An 18,960-nucleotide genomic window follows, 5' to 3' on the forward strand; every position below is an offset into this window, starting at 1 on the left:
TCCCTGTTCCTTCCTCAAGTCCCTGACACTCTTCTTCTGGTACTAGGTACAGGCCCTAACATCTTTCTTCCACTATGCTTCCTCAGGAACCTCCATGATACACTGCAGTGCCTGTAGCTCATGCTCACTCTCAGGTGTCATATCTTCCACTGCTGCGTCAACACCTCTTGACTCCCTTCTCACCATCTTTAAGGAGGAAATCATCCCCTCCTCATTGTTCAATTGCACTCTGAGTTTCCATAAATCTCAACGCAAAATGACTCGGCCAGGAAGACACCATATGTCCATGTGACAGCAAACACAAGAGCTTTTCCGAGATTCAGCTCTCCCCTTCCAGAGGTTAGCTTCAGTTTCCTCTTTCACCTCCATCATACCCAAAACTCTGACTACCTATAGCCTTCATCTGCTGCCTCTACGTTAGGCTCATTGGGAGGGGCTGTGATATTTCAGGCATCAGGGGAACACCCCTGATGAACATCTGATGCTGAAACCTGCACTGTGGGGCAAGGAGGTGGTGCACTTTTTTTTTTTCCCCTTTCATGACAGAGACCTCTTCACCCATTTTGCTCTGCCTGCTGCAGACCTCAGCCCACATCACTAGCAGGCCTACATCACTATTTTGCAGCAGAGAAGGACATGGCAAAAAAGGGAAAGTGGTGGGGCTGGGGCTTGCTGGAATAAGGAAGGTATGGGCATCACCACATGCATGCTACTGCCCCCGTGTTCCCCCATCCTTCCCTTCACTCATGGCACAAAACCTTTTCCTCTCCACTCAAGCCAGGGGCCTTCCTTATCCGCACGGGCACAGGCACCAGGCACCCTTCCCCTCAACCTCCTCTCTCCTGCCTGGCTTTCCCAGGCTGTCTTTTATATGTAAAGCAGCTTCCCACACACAGTGCTCTAAGCTGCCTCTCTCATTCCTCACTCTTGCAGGCTGCCTCTGCCTCTCCTCACATACCCAGTCTAATCCCGTATGTGTAGGCTGTAAACTCTTCACATAAAATGATGTTGCTATCACATATTTGCTCAGTTCTGTATGTCATTGCTTTCTGAAGGACCAACATCATTGCTTTGCCTTCAGAACTATTAGGCTATTCAGGTACCAATTCAGATGCTATTTAAATGACAATTGAGTTCACAGGATATGGCTTCCAAGTCTTTTAATTTGATTAGGAATCAATCCTCTGTAATTACATTTACAAATAATTCCTATTTTCCAGCTGGAAATAGAGATAAGGTTATGTGTATATATATTTTGCTCGAAGATTGAGAAAAACGTATAATAATTGTGTATCTGATAAATTGAACAAAAAAAAGAGATGACAACTTTTAAAGAATTTGAAAGCAGGTCTGATTCTGGTAATAATCCCTATATAAAAGCATTAATCACATTAACAAAAAATGATGTATTAAGACTAAAGTGAGTCAAGCTATATATATGCATATCAGGGTAAGAGAGAAGTTTTATAATTTAGGGAATACATAAGTGATTAACTAGGTTGAAAATATAATCATTAAAAAGCTCTAAATTCAAAGCAGATACCAAATAACTAAGACAATTTTTTGTGTTATTTAACAATAAAGATATACACATGCTTGGTTTAAAGTCATTGGTGAGATCATAGATCCATAGAGATAGTAAATAATATGCTAAAACTAAGACATTGAAATCAATTTTATTTTAAAATCTTTATTTCTATACTATTTAAAAGACAGTCATTTGAAAAATTATAAGAAACATTAAAGTATTATAGGTACATTCAAATTCTCTTACCATGCACACTTCCAAATGTGATATTAAATAGCTCCACGGAGGAGCAGTTTAAAGGATGACAGATACAAACACATTAAAGTTAAACCACCTGCAAAAGTTAAGTCAACTGTCACTGCTTTTTCCAGCTCTTTGGTGGAAATTGTGGGAACAGCTACAGTGTCACACAAAGAACAGCTGTGGTGTGTGTAGCAGAAGAAAAACTGGGACAAGGAGGGGCTACAACTGGATGTATCACAAAAACATTCTCTCTGAGTCTTTGTCTTCCCATAACCTAAAATAATGATTCTTTAAAAGGATAATAAAAAATAATAGATCTATATAAGACTTATATTTCTCCTGCTTTTGTGCACTCTGAAATATAAACAGATTAAAAACTTAAAGATAGATATAAGCAGACTGGAGAGATAGGAAGGCACTTTTGATGAACAAACTTGTTGAAATTACTCCTCAAATTACTGGTAGAAGGTTTGCATGCATCATGCACAACAACTTGCTATAGCCTGAAACAAAGATGATGCCCAGTGCACACCCGATGCTGCAGTGGGTATCCTTTTTCATGGCTGAAAAAGTACAAAGGCAAGTCATCCACATACAAAAGCCTTGCTACTGTTGCAGTACTTTGCTCAAATGTAGCATGAACATAGCACCAAAAGAAGAAAGCAGCTATGGTCACAACTTTCTGACTCCAGTGATGTAAGAGGAAATGGCACACTCCTTGGCTATTTCCATTCACGTGGCAGCTATGTAAGAAAAATCGGAATAAATAGAAATTAACATTTGTACAACCTACACAAATATGCTTTTTTTTTTTTTTTTCAACAGTTCAACCATACAGCCTATTCAGCAAAACACTCACTTCCTAAACCTTGTTGAAATGAACAGGACTTAAGTATATATGCCTGAAATTATGTATTTGTTGTTTAATATTTATCTAGGTGCTGCTAAGTATTGGATTTTGCCCAATACCTTAGCATATAATATGCACGTGACAATGAATTCATCTCAAGTTCTCTAATAATTAATCATCTAGTTCCAGTTATTTCATTTATATGACAACTGTGGGATCTCTCCAGATATGTACTCCAGCCATTTCTGTAGGCAGTTAGAATAAGGTCCAGGAACAAGTAAATACCCCTCTGAAGTCTGGACAGCAAAAATGCAAGGCACACTTAATACCGCAGCACATCCCAGAGCATCTGCCCATCAAATTAGATTTGGGTGTAGACACCTATTGTAGAGACATGGCTCTGTTTTTCTCCGTTGGTGACAGATAATGGCTTCAATCATGATGGCTATGTAAGATGCATCTCGTTCACTGTGTGGAAGAACAGATTTTTGGTGCTGGTTAAAGGAACAAAAGATTTGGAAAACATATGGCCTAGACATAGGTATTTTCTATATTTTAAAATTGGAAACTACACCATATTAAACTGCAATTTCTCTGTATTTTTTTGCCATTTAGCTGAAGGGACATAGGATCCCAGTTTGGACTGTTTTTGTTTTGCTAAACCAACCCTGATACTCTGCAAAACCAGCAATTGAGACAGACAACCACATATATCAACCACATATATACCTGTATCTATAACATTCCTTATTTAACATATAAAGACATATACAGAGAGATTTGTGTTTCCATCATTTTGCTATATAGTAGAGATGTATTTGCTTTCAGATTCTGCTCTATTCAGTAAAGCAACAAAAGTAAAAATTAGTTCATCAAGTCAGTCACTGAATGAAAGTGCGAGCTTATGATTTCATTCTCTTTTCTCTAGGTGGTTTCCACACACTGAGATGGTTTTGCATGTTCTTTGGCCTCCTAAAATGGCTTCAATATAACCTGACACATACAATTTCGGTCTAACAATAAAGGAAATCAAAACCCATAATGTAGAATCATTCAGAGCTGCTGAGATTTAAAAATCCTATCTCCTTTAAGGAACTTTCAAAATATATGAAATGTTTTATTAATTCTAACAGCTTAATGTACAGAACTAATAGAGGTGTAGTCCATCCATCATAAAAGTCTTTGTCTTCTTCCAAAATACATTAATTTCTTTATACAGACAGATTGCATGGCTATGTTTGTATGACACCTTTTTTCCACTCAGATCAACTGCAAGACCTCTGAACTAAAGAAAATCATATTTCTAAATTGAACACTAATTTTATCTAATCTGCTTTTTGAAGAGCAGCTCTTATAAATAAATAACAATAATAATAATAAAAAAAAAAGCCAAAGCACCATACAAAAGGTAGGGAGAAGAGGGACTGTAGTTGATGAAATGCAAATGAGGCTTTTCTCAGACAGCTGGCTGCTTTGGGATGACATGTGTGATGAATGGCTCTTAAAACATGAGCAGGCATCAAGCTCCAATTCAGTGTCAGACCGGCAAAAACAGCAGCATTACTGGATGCTTCCTTTAATTAATGCAACACTTCTGCATTAGTCCGTACACTGCCGATAAATGGGAAAGAACTGATATCAGTGGTAATACCAGAAATCTTTCAACCTTGAAGCTGGGATGCATCAGCCAAAAGCTGCAGTATCGTAAAAGGTTTAATTGTATTTGTAATGTACCAGCACACCATGACAAAAATGGGAGATAGTGTAGGCAGGACAGAGTAAGCCAGTGATAAATGAGTGTGAGTGAGTGATTATAAAGCAAGGAGGAGTGTGAAAACAGACAATAAGCCGTGAAGGGGGTAGGGATGGAGGTTATGATAGCAACAGCTACTCTAATGTGAAAAGTAGGTAATGAGAGAAACCTGGTTATAGTTTTGAATAGGGCTGCAAACACAAATCAGTTTAGCATAAATCTTTCCTCCTAAGTAGTTTTCATTGATGAAAGTGAGATTTACCACTGCAACTACTCCTAGGAGGACTTCATGGGGAAGGCTTTGCTAGCTAGTTGTCTACTACAAGGCATTATAAGTCACTAAATCAAACACACAGCACAAGTTTTTCTATTAATTGCATACCAAAGTAATAGGATCCAGCACAATGTTCATCCATTGTGCTAAAAATTATGTTTTGTGCTACAACATGCCATAAAGCTCCCATGCAGTTTTTATGCTGTTGCACAGTCACCAAGTACCAGTACGTAACAGCAGTAACAGCTTTCTTGAGATTATTTAAAAATAAAAACTAGGCTTCCACTGAACGTGTAACAGACTTTAATGCTGAAAGGCCAAAAAAGTATTCATGCTTTGTGAAGGATCCATCTTCCTAACATGGGCTAATGTACATAATTAAGATTAACAAGTTCTGGTGAGATTCTTGAAAATGGCCTATGCTCAGTGTTTCTGAGAAAGGTGAAGTATTCCTGTAACGTACTTAAAGTGATTTGCTGTTTCCTGACAACACCTTTATTCATCTGGTGGCCTTTTGAAACCACTCCAATTGTTCTCTCCCTTTATCTTGCACACAAGAGAAGTATTTACGGTGTTCACCAAGTATTTAATGTGTAGTTTCAAAATTGTTTTTATTTTCTTCTTTTATTTAAACCTTGCTCTATGAAGCCAAAAAGAATCTATTACTTTTAAGATGAACACCAGGATTAATTTTTGGCTATGCTTATTTTCATACCTGGGGAGAAATTGAGGGAGACATTGGAGGACTGGAGAAACTTTCTGAAACATATAAGACTGTAGAAAAAAAATATATATTTAAACAACTAGTTCTTTTTACTACATTTTACAGTATTTTCCTCATTAAAATATAACTGTATTAATATTATTATGCACAGATATGATTTCATACTAAGAGAAATAAATGGCTGAAGAGAAGGAGAGCTGGATGATTTTATGGCACAGGAGGAGAGAAGGGTAGTAACAGGTTAGTGGTTTTGTTTCTTGCTTGATATGAGACTTCTGTTAAACCTTTTAAATCTGGTTTTAAATACTGCATCTTTTTAGGTAAAACCACACTACTGTGGTTGTAAAATGCCTATGTAGCTCCCTAAAGTACATTGGAAGCAAGCTTGGTATTGATTAGTAGAGCAGCTGAACAGGGAAGAGGGCCAAATGGGTTTGGATGAAATTTTTTCTATTTTTTTTCTTGGTAAGAAAACCACAATCAAGTTAAAACAAAACAAAATCAACAACAACCAACAACTACAACCAGAAAAAAAAAAAAAAAAAAAAAAAAAAAAACAACAACAAAAACAACACAGAAGCCACAGTTCTCATCAGTATCAGTTACCAAATTTGACAGAGATGCTCCTAGATATCTAGACATATTTTCAGACTGATAACTTGGTATAGAGCCAATGACACTGGTGCTAATGTTTGCCATGTGTGTTTGTCTTTATTTCTAAGGCCTAGTAGCTATCTCAACAAGCTTAGAAAATTTGATGCAAAGTGTCCTATCACATCAGGAGCTTTCCGAGTAGGGTAGGCAAGGGATACTTGCCTTCACAATTTCACAAGAGAAAAATGTTTACAGTAGACATGAAACAGGGAAAATATAAAGGCTGTCATTACCGAGCTTGTCACAAAGTTAGAAGTCAGTACTTATTGTACTTCATATCTATTCAGATGGCCAGTTTTCATTCTGAACTCTCCCTGTTCCTGTAATACAGTTTAGCTCCTATATTATCTACAAAGTACTTTAGCAGAGGATAAAGAGACTATGATCCAAGCATTCTCTTCAGCTGAAGGTAGGAAGACCATTTGTCGCCCATTTCCCTCCCCCCCTCATTTGATGTACAGGACAAAGCATTCATTTCCACTAAATGAGAGATGCCATCAGACGTGAAGGTTTCATGCTCAACCAGGAACAGATAATGATATGCTTACTCATGCTTACTACATTAGGAAGTTTTAATAGGACTACGTGAGGATCAGGTGCTAATCATTGGAACGGCATCAGATTGCAGTCCATAATTTGGCTCAGTCCTTCTGCACAGCAGCTATTCAGTGCTGATGGCTGAATTCTATCCATCCCTGAAAATACGGGAAGGAAATGTAAGATTAGTAAGGAAATATAAAAGGTCCCTAACTATATGGTTACATGACCAGAGGAAAGCCACCATGTAATTGTCCCTGCACTTAGTGATGGCAGGGGCACTGGCTGTGCAGATAGTCCTTAACAATCCCCTATTGTGCTCACCTCTCATGAGATTTTATTTAGAGCGTTTTCCACTAATAGATGCTAGTCATGAACAAACAGCTATAAATCACTTTGGCCAAGTTAACCCAAAGACGTGTGCCAAATTCTAGTGTCAGTCTAACACACATTTCCTAATAAGCAGAAACGCTTTTTAGCAGAAAACAAGCAACCAGGAACACGGGTTATGTTGCAATTGTCAAATCACAAGGATAGACGCAGATGGCTCTGGATTTCATGGTAAACTCCAAAGCTCCAGAAATCTGCTGCAGTGAGCCTGGCCCCAAGGATATGCCCTCATTTGCACAGGAAAACAGGCAAATGACCATGATCAAGTACAAAAACTCTGACGAAAGAGGAATATCCTACACATGAAATGTTTACAGCAAAGATGTTGATGTAACATATTCATGCAGAAACAAGGAATTTACAACATATGCTTTACATTATATCTATTTTTAGGACTGTGCTTTCATCATTGACCAATATTTCTAGTTACCTGAGCTCTCGTGGTAAGAGGTAAAGCAGGAATGTAGAATCTGATTTGTGTGGGCTGAAATTGTTCAGAGCAGGAGTAGTTTTGAAAAAAAAATGTTTTTAAGATGATTATAATTGCAGAAGCTTGAAAATACAAACTTTCCAATTTTTGAAAAACTGTAAACCAGATGCCCAGTCAAAGAGTTGATCCTGTTTTCCTTACATCACAGACTAGCACAAGATAAAAAAGCAAAGGAGTATGGTACTTTTTAGTTCACAGCAGATTATTTTAATTTATTTATATATTTATGTTTCAGACACAGCAGACTTTGGAACCATTATAAATGAAGCCTGCATTTGGGTGTGATGACACAGCAAGCTATGTTTTGTTTCATTTGGAGATTCATTATGAAATTTTTTAACAGGTTAATGGCACATTAGAAACCTTTTCAGCAAAAAAGGAGGTAAAGAGAAGTATAACTGACTACCTAACACTACTTTAAGCAGGAATATAGCATTTGATAAATCCTTTGGAGCAGATGGTCTTCTAGCTGATTTAAGAGATATGAGGTCCATGGGAGTAATTGCTCCTGGAATATGAACAACTAATTCCCATTCTTCACATGTTCAAAATTCTGGTTTCTCTGGAATGCTACTAATTGTTTTACTTTGGCTCCATTCTCGAGAGAAACCTAAATAATTTTATTTCAACACCAAATTTGTTCATAATCACTGGAACAACTGAATTTTGTTACAGAAACTACATTTGCTATGTCCTATTTATTGACCATTTTATGTGCTTGAGTAATTATGCCAGAATTATTTTGAAGAAAATACACTACGGTTGAATTACTTATGCAATGCACACATGATTTCATGCTACCCACAAATTACCAGATGAAATTAGTCAGAACAGATATGAGGTGTGTACTATGAAAGGTGATGTGAGTCAGAGGACCAAAAGGGAAACCAACAAATCTGGCCTATGGCGAGTCAATTCTCTTCTTTATAGCTATTTTTATTCGGATCATAAGCTCTTTTTGGACAAGGTCTATCTTGTGCCATGTGTTCACATGGTGCTTTCCACAGTGCTGTCCTTAAATCAGATTGCTGGATGCTACTGAAATACAAATAAGAAAGATGATGAAACACCACACATCACAGTTTATCATCATTTTCTCTTTCTGCATGGCTGGAAAATGTCCTATATTAAGAACTGGCCATAAACCTTCCCACACACTATTTTGTGAAAGGACAGCACATACGTGTGCACACACACACACAAAACTCCAACAAAATTAAAAAAAAAAATCACTTTTTACTACAGGAATAATCAAGTTTCAAAAGAAATGGAAATCAAGATTCAAATATGTTTCTTTTGTTTTGAGCAGTTATCGTAATTCTTCCTGAGTAAAGAAGAGGCATGAACCAACAGACAATCAAGTATTATAGAGATGGCATACTTGGTTTACTTAACAAAATACTTTTAGTGTTCTCAGAGAATTCTTATTTTTCAAGATTTCTATTGTTATTTTTCTTTTACAAGCTTATTTTGACAAGACAGTACCTGACTGGCAGCACTTGCAAAAAATAAATAATTATAAATCATCCTTAACATGATAGTTTCACACCTTGCTTGGCAGAAAAACCACTATGTTATCATAATTCTATTCCATTCATTTTAAGACTAATCCATCTGCATTGTACATCACTGTATTATATGCATCATTACACTGTAACAGCAAAAAGGAAAATGAAGGTATGCTAAGACCTAAACATCTTCATAACAATTTCAAGTTTAAGGATATGCAAGATGCAATTGTCAATTACATCACACATTCACATTCTGGTTAAATAATGGTTCACATTATGAAGAGAACAAACACTGATTGCCCCTGCTTTTTGTTTTGTTTGTTTGTTTTGTTTTGGTTTTGTTTACTCCTTTCCCCTCAGGTTTTGGCTAAGTTCCTATTCCAGTAATAGTTAGAAGTAATTTTAAGAATTACTCCATCTTTTTCTCTCCATGTTTGATTTGTGTCCCAAAATTTCAGAGTCAAATAAATGCAAAAACTCTGAAGAGGAAAACAGTTATTCAGTTTAGATGATCTACCAGTGCACAGTGATTTGTCTAAACTGAATAATCAAAAAAGGGCTGATAGCACTTTAAATAAATTCAAGGATTTTCAGAATTTTAGCAAATGCCTTTGCAATACTGAATTCTTTGACATAATACATTTTTCATCAATTAAGAGAGAAGCACTACTCTAAAAAGAAATTCTGTTTCTTTTGATTCCTTATCCAAATAGTTAATTGTTATAGAAAAGTTTGGCCTTTGATTATCTAGATCTGACTCAGACTGAGAAATACTGGTGAAGAAGCTTACTCATTCTTGGAGTAATATCCAATGGCTCCAAAACATTTGGCAGCCTTCCTTCTGTTTCCATTTGCTCAGGGGTGAATCTGTTATGGTTGCAGTAGATACATTGCTGGGGTACACCTACATTAATTAACTCATCAGATCATTTATTTTGACCATCTAGTAAGATAGATGGATACTATTCATCACCTTACTGGCATCATTTACTGTTGACCACATCAGAGAAAATCAGACACATATAGACAAATAATATATTCATTAAAACAAACAAACAAAACCAGGTTAATCTGACCTGAAAAACAGCCAAAAACTTGGGTCAAATCCATCAAAACGATTTCTTCTATCTTCTCCCTTTACTCTCCCACCACACAAAAAATTGCTTCTAAAAAGCAGAAGGTCTGGGACTCACCTTTTGCTAGCACTGTGGTTAGGGCAATCACTGAGAAAATGTGAGAGATGAAAGAGTTAATTTCACCCTTCTACGTGGACCTGTATCTGCTGAACCTGGCAAGACTAAGCCACTAGGCTTCAGGGTCTCTCACTATATCCCGTTACAGCTGTCCTATATGGTGTGAGGTAATAACATATGTATTGGAACCAGGAGGAATGAAATCACTCTCTCAGCTACAATGAGTGACCCCAGTGATGGAGGAACTTAAAAGTTAGTGCCTCAAGCCTGTGATCTATGAATTTGGGTCTCCCACTTCTTCACTACCTCAGCTCCAGGCTACACAAGCTTCCTACAGCTTCATCACAGCACCTATATCCATCTCTTTATTTCCATTGGTTAGCACTACTTAAAGATTCCCCAAATAGGGCCAAAATATTTGCTTTGAATCAAAAGCAAAGGTTTGATTGATCTAGAAAATACTAAGGAAGAGAATTGGAAAAGAAAAAAATCACACTGATGAAAGAAAAAAAAAGAAAAGTATTTCTCTTCAAAACGTTAAAAGTCAGGAGACAAAAGTTAGCACATCATTGGTACTCTACTGTCACTTACCAACTTGTTCCAGTGAACAAGAGAGCAAGCAGCCCAGTTGCAGATGTGCTGGTTTCAGCTTGATGGACAGCTGGACTCTACCACAACCGCTCCCTCATGATGGAGCAGGGCTCAAAGGCCAAGATAAGGACAGGGAGATTGCTCACCAATTACCATCACAGGCAAAACAGGCTCAGCTTACAGAGATTAATATAATTTGTTGCTTATTGGTAACAGACTAGAGCAGTGAGAAAATAAAGCAAATTAAAAACACCTCCTCCCCTCTGCCCCCCTTCTAACTCCTCCCCCCCAAGCAGCAGAGGGGAACATACAATGGCGCCTGTGGTCAGTCCCTGTCACTTCATCTCTGCTGCTCCTTCATGGTCACTCTCTGCCCCTTCTCCACATGGGGACCCTCCCAGGGAATGCCATCCTTCCTGAACTGAGCCTGTGGGGGCTGCCCACAGGCAGCAGCTCTTCAAGAACTGCTCCCACATGGCCCCGTACCACGGAGTCCATCCCTCAGGAACAAACTGCTCCAGCACGGGTCCCCCACAGGCAGCAGTTCCCCCCAGACTCCCTGCTCCTGCGTGGGCTCTCCATGGGCCGCAGCCTCCTCCAGGCCACATCCACCTGCTCCACCGGGGGCCTCTCCACAGCTCCACAGGCTTCAGGGGAACTGCTGCTGCCTGCCTGGAGCACCTCCTGCTCTCATTCTGCTCTAATGTTGGGGTCTGCAGGGCTGGTTCTCACTCCTTTATCACCCAGCTGCTGTTGGGCAGCAGTTAATTTTCCCCTTCCTTAAATCTGTTCTCCCAGAGGCTAGCCGGCAATGCTCCCTGGCTCTGGCCAGTTGCAGGTCCCTTTTGGAGCCAGCTCTGATCTTATATGGGGGCTCTGCTCACAGAGGCCACCCCTGCAGCCCCCTGCTTCCAAAACCTTGCCACATAAACCCAGCACAGCAGAACAACACTGGCAGTGCTTCCCTTACACCTTTATTCCCTTGAACAGTCAGATAGATTGGATTCTGACTCAAACTAATTTGTTCCCTGGTAATGAGCTGTGATACCATCACCTAAATATAGAAATAAGTATTCAGTGAAGATTTTAATAAATGCAGGAACGGAAAAGAATGTCTCTTACCTAGCTGTAGTCCTTTTGAAAAACTAGAGATGTAATAATGGAAGTTGTTTCTTCTAATGCAAGATAGTATTAATAGCTTTCAATCAAATTAACTGTCTCATGCTGAATATCCCCTAACTCAGATCCTGTGCTCTATTTTTTTTTCCTTCAGTAGGACATCTGGTGTGTCTAAGGATTCTATTCCTCAAATAAGTCTAAGAAATCCTATTTAGGTTGTCACAGCTAAAAATTATTAATTTCTCAGACATTTTTCATGAGGAAAGAGAGGACTTCAGTTATTTTGATAATGTTTACAAATAAAAATCTACCAATGATGTCATGTTGGAAGATCATAACAGATTCTGCCAGTCATTTCCAAAATGTATAGAAATTGTTCCTTGTGTTCTAAAAATAAATCAATATTCACTGCCTTTCTGTTCTTGTGAGCTTCTTTATGAAACATTTCTAAGCACTGTAGTATCATTTGGAGACAGTCAGAAGATTGACTGTGTAGGCAGTAAAAGTCTAAGTGTTCTATATGAGAAGAAATGTTAACAGTGTTATCCTGTTGATGCTGAAGTATGACAAAAGTAAATATACATAAATCATAGTTCATAGCTCATCTTTTTTTCATCAGCTATGTCCAAAACCAGAAGTTCATTCAAACCCGCATATCATCATATCAAAGGCCAGTATTTGAAGTATATGGGATTCACATTGTTATGAACATGGCAGAACTTCTAATAGGTATTTGCATGTTGTTCTGAGTAAGAAGGAACACAAGCATGTAATTAACTGTCTGGAAACGCTCTGTGAACTTGTCTAAATTTTTTAAAAGACATGTCATTCTCTTTCTTGCAGTTCTATAACTTACTATCCAAATAAAACATCTCTTTTACTTCATGCATCCAAGGAAATTTGTCCCATAATACCTTCTAACATTTTTATATTCAGACTTCCTCATTTTCATTTTGATGTTGGTTACTAACTTAACAAGAACCATAAATCAAGTACTTTGTTATATGCTTTTAGAAGTTTTAAATCAGGATCAGTGTCTCGTTATGATTGTGAAAAGATGGACAGCTATGGCAACTGTTCTCCAAAATTTCACTGATTTATGATATGCTTAAGAGAAAGCAAGGAAAACAAAGGAATGCAATTGTAATATCAATATTAACCATACAATTGCATCTTCCAGTTAACCCCAATTCAATCAGCTTGTTTTTTCCCATTGTTATTCACCAGTTCCTATTCCCTCTAATCCCCAAATATCTCAGCACATTTACTTCTGGACCCCCATTTTACGGAATAAAAATGAATAAAAATACTCCCACCTGGATAGTCTTTTTGTATAGATCTAAAAAAGTAGGTAATTCCTAATTCCCTAATGCAGCTGGGAAAAACATACGCACTCAGAGGGTGGTGAGGCACTGGAACAGGTTGCCCAGAGATATTGTGGATTCCCCATCTCTGGGGGTGTTCAAGCCCAGCTTAGACGAAGCCCTGAGCAACCTGATCTAATGGATGGTGTTCTGGTGACTATGGAAGGGAGGTTGGAATTTTTGAGATCCCTTCCAACCCAGATCATTCTATGATTCTATAATTCAGCAAAACTTGATTTTATCTGTGAATAATGGCTTCTTTAATCAAAATGAAAAGGTAGTAACAAAAACCATATGGCTTTATATTGCTTTGACTTAAGAATCTAAAATCCAGAATGTAACAGTTTGAGAAACAATGGCATTCACTTTTGCATAAAACCGTCAGATATTTAATTTTATATTTTTTATAATCTTCAAAACAGTTACAGCCTTACTTTTTAAAGTCAAATTATGACATAAATGAGCAGTTTTTGAGAGAAGAAAATTCCTCAGCTAGACTTCTTCCCTAATTTTTATCTCACAATAAGTCTTTTCCTGGTTGAAGAGACTTTCTGTTAGAACAAAAGCAGGCTTTTCCGTCTTCAAGGCATTCACACTGTCACCTAGACTGTGGCAACTGCATTCTGTTCCTACATTCCCTATGTATAAAAAGACCTTGGTGTGTAATATTCTACCAGTTTGTATTTCCATATATATAGGCCCTGATTCTGCAATCAGATCCATTTGGACAAAAGCCCTTTGTCTGTGGAGAATACTCATGATTTCAAAGTATGGCCATCTGTTCTCAGATTTTAAAACTAAGCCTGTATGGCAATAATTGTTTTTTTCTCATAATAGCAATTCTATACAATACTTATTGCTTATTGTACATAGCTACTGTAGATAGTGTGGCTGAGCTGCATTTTTATTTTGTACAAAAAAAGTATGGGATAAGAGATGTTACACAATCAGTGTAAAAACAAATGTTGTTGATTGTGGAAGACTGCAAATACTCCACACCAAGTGACCACTGATCATGTGTGGTTCTTTTCTAGTTACCTATCCAACAGAACCAGGCGTATATGTCAAAAGGTTTAAAGTATTTCTAGTTCAGACAATTATCATTATTCTTTTCTCCCTTCCATATACATACTCATATGCCTGGGTATTGGAGTTGTGTTTTGTTTGTTTGTTTGTTTTTGTTTGTTTGTTTGTTTTGCTTTCCTTTTTCTTTTCTTTTTTGGACAGCTGCATGATGAATTAACAAACATCTAGTGTATGGACATCATGCAGCTCTAGTGTTGCATAATCTCCTCCTCCCAGGTGGTATTAATAATCATTAGTCTGTTGCATTGAGTAACAAAAGAAAATCCATAAAGGATTAATCAGAGAAATTAAGTTTAGGGTTGATTTCTGAGTAATTCTATTTCTGAGTAATCTATACTGAAAATGCTTCATCAAAGATAATTGGCTTTTTTTTTTTTTTTTTTTCTTTTTTAGATGAAGTGAAAAACTGAATGTTTGTGGACAATAAGAATATTCTGTAGCTTCATCCCCAAATGGTTCTTTCCTGGTCAAGATGAAGGTCTTCATCAGTCAAGCTCTGAAGCTCCAGTTTACATCTGTCTGCATAATGTGCATAACACTAAAAGAAAAGAGGAAACTTGCACATGTAATTGTATTTCTCATTACCCTCCCAAGAGATTTTTAGCTTTGTTTTGTAGTAGCTTTAAACATGCAAGAGCTGCAAAAGGAACATAACTTACTGCTCAAAGAAAAAAAACTATGTCCAATTTTGCATCCGTAAGCACGTTCTTTTTCATAACCAACCAGAATAAGGATGTAGCTCATTGTTTGTAGAAACCAGTACAATAGTCAGAGATTCAAACCTACTGTAAGCAAAAGAATGAATTTTCTTCCCCATTACTTTCAAATGATTGAACAGAAAAGTCTCTTGGTTCAACACACGTAGAGAGAAATCATTTTAAAGCATAGTGGGGGTGTTTTCACAAATAATGTAAGCCATGGAGGCAAAGATGGGAAGAATTATTTTTTTTAAGTGTTGTCATTCAGCAGAAAAGATCTTAGCAAATTATTACTAATATAAAATATTTAATGTTTTTTTTTTAAGATTTCAAAAATATGTTGGAAACATAGACATTGATTCACATGAGTATGTCAGTAGATTCAATTTTTATCATGTGATTTAGTCCATTCTAATCAACAAAGCACTTTAGCATACGGCTGATTTCAGGGTGATGCTCAGCTAAAATCAACAGAACATAGCTCATGCGTAAGAATATTAGTGAAGCAGGATGGACTTAAGAATGTATTTAAATGGCCTTACTGAATTTGGGTATAGACAATTCAATCTGCATAGGCAGGCCTCAGTAAGCAAGAAATCTCACTGATATCAATGAGGTTTTCTGTGAGTAGACTGCAAAATTAGGGCTCCTTCTAAAGTGGACAAAAATATGCAGTTTTAAGCAGCTTTTAAATAACAGAGAAAAGACAAAAAAAAAAAAAAAAAAACAGAGGGCAACATATAAAAAACTATGCTTTAAGCAGTTATATATATATTTAAATATTGCTTATAAATGCAAGTAGTGTTACATCTGCTGGCAGAAATGTGGCTATTAAAGCCATCCACCAATAGAACTTAAGGAAAGTTAGGTGATGAACTGCAAGCAGCTGCATCTTTACTGCACAGTCAGGATTTTATAATAAGCCTGTAGGTAATGTTTCTCTGCATAATTTTCTCTCTCAGCTACAAAAGAAGTTCTTTCTTGGGAAAACCTCAAGAATATGTACTAAAGACTAGATCTCATGGGGAATTAAAAAAGATTTAGGCATCTAAAGTATCAATTAGATGCCTAATATAGATCTTAAAAAACACACCTTGCCTTAACAGCACTGCAAAGCCACACAACCTAAAATTTCCAATGGAAGAATGCTTTAATATGAGACTGTGGCCTGCCACTTTAACCACTTGGCCTGACAGTCAGGATATGTGCTCACACTTAAACATAAAGCCTGTAAACATAAACTCTGACAGACATCAGAGCAACTTCAGCAAAAGGTAACAAGCGTGCAAAACCTCAGCCTAGGCTGGCCACTCCATGGAGTGCTAATTAGGGCACTCTCCTGAGGGGTTTGGGTTCAAATCCTCTCAGAAAAAAGATGCTGAACAGCATCCGGAGTGCCCTTAGCAGCCAGTGAAGGTGCAAAAAGAGCACCTATACCAGTGTTTCACAGTATACTCCTAATCCCTCTCTGCTTTTACAGAGGAGTCTTTCACCCAATTTCTGTGTGTGTTTCAAGGTTATGAAGGAATAAAGAAGGCTGAGTATTAAGTCTGGCCTATCCAAGAGCAGCATTTCCAATTAACTTCCGTAGATAACTCCCTGACTCTCTGGCTCGGATTTTTACAGCACCCAAAGCTCTTCATGAGCAATATGCAGAGTCTCTGCACTGGTGTGGTATTCTGCAAGACCCTTTCAAATTTAGCTCTGATAATGCTCTAATTTTCTTTGTGTAGTTGATTTTTTCATAAAATATTTTAAATTGTTCCTTTGACAATATTTCAGGCAAGCTAACTACATCCAGAGAGCCATCAAAGTATTACAGACTTTCAGCCTGTTTAAATATTTTAAAATGTACTATCCAAAATAAATGTGCAGGACCATGTTAACAACAAAATTAGTATGTATAGAGAGAAGCTTTTATTTTATAAGTGGCATTTCTATGAAAGTGATAAGTGTCAAAGAGAAAATAGAAGGTAGATAAATTGAGTAAGTGAAACATTAAGATGTTCAGTATCCCAAACGATTTTGGCAGGTCTGTTTGTGCAGCTCCAAGAGAGACACAAATGTTCTATCTCCATGCTGTGCAGTAGGTGTTGCTCCACAGTAAACCCTGCAGTCCTCATTTCTGGATGATGATCTGATGGCCAGATCCAGGCTGCATGTCAGGAAGAAACCTGAGTGCAATTGCCCTCTTCTTGTCCAGATATGTTTCAGAAGGAAAAAAAATTGTTTGTTCCAATACCTAACATTGCTTGTTAATAATGTAGCCAGGATAAAGGCACAGATCACACCTGCTCTTTCTTCCTAGACCTACAGATCCACTAAGTATCTTTTCATCATTCAATTACCAATTTTACCTAGGTTTTTACATCTATTTGCAAACATATCTGTATGGTCTCACCAAAATGGAGACTAGTTAGAGAAAGCCATTTTCTCTTGTAGCTATAGTCTAAACTCTTGATATGCAAGTAGCACCCAAAGTAATCCATTAGTCATCAGGGTATACCTGAAACCCAGCTAAGGGTATGAGGGGAATAGGTTGCTAAGAAATTGTTGCAGGTTTCTGCAATATTACAATTACTGTATATGCTGCTAACAACGTTTGCTAGTCTATTAATCCTAAATATGATAGTATTGTTTTTAAAATACTCACAAATGAACTGTTAAATGTGTTTAAATTGTGACTTTCTGAGGTGGGAAAGGATGCTGCCTTTGATTTTGGACTTAAAATCTTTGTCTGATAAAGGAGATACATAAAAACCAAGGAGGTAGGTAGGAAAATTCATTACCAAGTTAATTGCTAGTTAGTCACATAAACCTGACAGCATTTCAGCTCCTCTTTCTGAATGTGACACTGAACAGAAAGTCTTTTACTCCTTTTATCAGTGTGTTGGACAGGCAATGCATCCCACCATGCCGCAGTGGAAGGGCTGGTTTTGCCCACCCCCTTGCACGCTCCTGACCGGGACTATTCAGCCGACCAGCAGAGGTTCATGCCACATGTGGGACACTCTATGGGTGTTGTGCCACAGCTGCCAGCAGGCAAGATGTGCCTGACTCTCGAGTTAAAGGAGGGTACTTGATCTGAGAATCAGTAACAGGTTTTGCAGGGGGAATGTTTTTTCAGCAGATATTCAGGTTTGAGTTTAATACAAGAAATAGCTCACTTAAATGTTTGTTTTCTAAGAGTTGTTTGTTGTTATGAATAACACCAATCCCATCTGCATCCTCCTACTTCACTGCATTTTACCCTTCTGTAAACTCAGTTAAATATCATGTTTCTGATGCAGCAGGTGCACCAGTTGCCACCAGCTTTGTATTTCCGTGCCTTCCTCCAGCAGATAGCAGCACTAGGACTCTGCAGTCCTAGCAGCCACTACAAAGGAACATATGGCATATGCTAAACCGAGGATATGGTTGGAGTCTTACATAGCCATTCACTGCACTGAATAGCACTTAGATTAATCAAGCTGCATAAAGGAAAATTCCAGTATCTTGTAAGTCAACAAAAGTTAAATCAGATACAAAACACCAGCAGAAACACATTGCATATTTTTAGACTTTCAGGATAGCTGCACCTTCTAGTTTTTCACTTTTGTGTCATTCTTTATCTCTGCACTCAAACTAAAGAAGTGTATTTTGTTGACAAAATGGTTTCAAAGTCTGCACTAATAGCCTAAGCTCTTCTCTCCTTCCCTTCCAGGTGGTTGCTTTGGTTTCATGTGGTGCAGCGTGCTGCTGTTGTATTTGTCTAACAGGGCAGCCTCAAATGCCTAATGCTTTCAGTTATGTTAGTCAATTCTTTGTTTCACCATACACACAGATACATCGCCAAGGAAATGGAAATTTAAACAAGTCGCAGAATTTCTGAAATATAGATGACATAAAAGCCACTTGCTAAAGTAAATCATAGCCTGGCTACTTAATGTCTTTCAGTAATGAGAAATTTCAAAGT

The 18,960-nt window shown here is 37.6% G+C and overlaps 1 long non-coding RNA gene across 1 annotated transcript in view; it reads right to left on the bottom strand.

The window, feature by feature from the left end:
• Positions 1-1,145: 1,145 nt before the first annotated feature.
• The window catches only part of LOC113842355 (uncharacterized), a 33,558-nt gene continuing 15,743 nt past the window's right edge, over positions 1,146-18,960 (bottom strand). The window contains exon 4 of the long non-coding RNA XR_005261409.2: positions 1,146-2,514. This is a non-coding gene — a long non-coding RNA (uncharacterized lncRNA). The remainder of the gene's footprint in view (positions 2,515-18,960) is intronic.

Source organism: Anas platyrhynchos, chromosome 1, assembly GCF_047663525.1.
Source record: "Anas platyrhynchos isolate ZD024472 breed Pekin duck chromosome 1, IASCAAS_PekinDuck_T2T, whole genome shotgun sequence".
Lineage (NCBI taxonomy): Eukaryota > Metazoa > Chordata > Aves > Anseriformes > Anatidae > Anas > Anas platyrhynchos.